Consider the following 2,500-nt stretch of genomic DNA (forward strand, 5'->3'; position numbering starts at 1 on the left):
GAAGAGCAACACAGATTTATCAAGATTTGTCTTCTTTATTTGTGTTAATATTGAATATGTTTCCTCCTCAGTCCAGACTGTACGTCCCCAGACCCCGAACTCCTCTCCTGGACACAGAGTCTGACTGATGAGCCCTGAACGCCCGGAGACGAGCCTCCTGGTTCCTGAAGGTGTCGAGAGCAGGAGCAGTCTGAGGAGGAGAGAGGTCTTATAAGACTACTAAAGATCCACTGTGTTCACCAGCAGGTAGACAACAGAGTACCTGAGCAGGTAGACAACAGAGTACCTGAGCAGGTAGACAACAGAGTACCTGAACAGGTAGTGAACAGACTACCTGAGCAGGTAGAGAACAGAGTACCTGAACAGGTAGTGAACAGAGTACCTGAGCAGGTAGAGAACAGAGTACCTGAGCAGGTAGTGAACAGACTACCTGAGCAGGTAGAGAACAGAGTACCTGAACAGGTAGTGAACAGACTACCTGAGCAGGTAGAGAACAGAGTACCTGAACAGGTAGTGAACAGAGTACCTGAGCAGGTAGAGAACAGAGTACCTGAGCAGGTAGAGAACAGAGTACCTGAGCAGGTAGAGTACAGAGTACCTGAACAGGTAGAGAACAGAGTACCTGAACAGGTAGTGAACAGAGTACCTGAGCAGGTAGAGAACAGAGTACCTGAACAGGTAGAGAACAGAGTACCTGAACAGGTAGTGAACAGAGTACCTGAACAGGTAGAGAACAGAGTACCTGAACAGATAGTGAACAGAGTACCTGAGCAGGTAGAGAACAGAGTACCTGAACAGGTAGTGAACAGAGTACCTGAACAGGTAGTGAACAGAGTACCTGAGCAGGTAGAGAACAGAGTACCTGAACAGTGTCAAGAAGAGTTGACCTCTCAGCGCTGCCTCGGTAACATGTCGACACATTCAAGGGAGAGAAGTCAGGCTATAAGAGCGCAAAGCATATATTCAACGTTGACGTGTAATCAAACGGATAAAATGTATGAATAAATATAACGAAATGTTCTAATCAATTGTGTAACAAATGTTTAACTGCATAGAAGTGATTTAAACAAATGTAATGAATGTTTCTGTGTGTTCTGTGTGAGGTTGGAGCTGAAATGAAATGTATTGGGCAAGAATGACATTGCTGTAATCCAGACCAGATGTTGGGTGTAGTCAAAAGAAAGTTCTGGAAACTGATGCAATAGTTGAGTCATACCGGCAATGTTCGGCTTAACGCCCTTTCCAGAGGGAGGGGGGATGAGTAATGGACCAAACAGGTGGGGGCTGATCACAGCCCATATGAGGAATATAAGGACATGCTTGCAAAGAACAAGCTGGGATTTCATCGCGGATGCCGTACCAAGCGCATCGGAAGAAGATACTAAAGCCTGCAGCTGATGTATTGAGGACTTCGTCTCTGTTCACGGAAAAGAGACCTCTGTTCGTGGACATTGAGATTGAAAGACGAAGGTTCTAACTCTCCCCACCGCTCGCCTCTTAACATCTGGACAACTGAGAAAGCCGCAGCTGCCTGAGAAAGACTTTGTACTGAGTTTTGAGAACAGCTGAACGGGCTCCGTTGCGGAGCGGGAGGATCGAGGGTCAGGCCTGACCTTCGCTCCTAACAACTCCAAAAGAACCTTTTTCATCGCACCATTGGACATCCAGCTCCAACCGAGCCGTCTCGGCGACTAAAACTAATGAGTATAATCGAAGAAGATAATTAAATTGACTAATCATGTGTAGTGACATTTTATGTGAGCTGTAGCTGTAACCCCTGCAAACTAACTAAATATAACCTGCAATAAATATCTAATCTGCATTTAAAGTGAAATCCTCAAGTGCATTAATTTGCCGAAGTAGTAATAAGTTCCTCGTGACAGTAAAAAGTTAAAGCTATTGTATGTCTAACAACTGAGTTCTGAAAGGTTATCCTAGAGACCGAATCCACTTAACAACCCCTTACGGTTTTAGCAAGAATTAATCCTAGCCGTTAAAACCTAACCTGGCATTTACCAAGAGCGCGGATCCATAAGAGGGAAGCTGCCATAACCGACGCGACTGGTGGGAGCGCCCGGGGCCAGGACTGGTCTCTCGGCCGAGCGCGCTCTGACCGGAGGAAGCAGGGTAGACGTCGGGAGTAACGGCAGTTAGCGGAGCCAGGCGAGTTCCCTCGCCAGAACACCAGCTCGAGAATCTTTTAATAGAGAGCTGAGTCAGTAATTAGCCCCGTATCGGGCCAGAAGTACCCAGGATCTAACAACAGGTAGTGAACAGAGTACCCGAACAGGTAGAGAACAGAGTACCTGAACAGGTAGAGAACAGAGTACCTGAACAGGTAGTGAACAGAGTACCCGAACAGGTAGAGAACAGAGTACCTGAACAGGTAGAGAACAGAGTAGTTGGATAGATTCAGTGAGTTGTTACCTGTGTGAGGGTTGGCAGAGTGATTGGTGTGTGTGTGACAGGCAGAGCTCTGCTCGTCCTCAGCAGACTGGTC

The sequence above is a fragment of the Melanostigma gelatinosum genome (assembly GCF_949748355.1).
Source record: "Melanostigma gelatinosum genome assembly, chromosome: 6".
NCBI lineage: Eukaryota > Metazoa > Chordata > Actinopteri > Perciformes > Zoarcidae > Melanostigma > Melanostigma gelatinosum.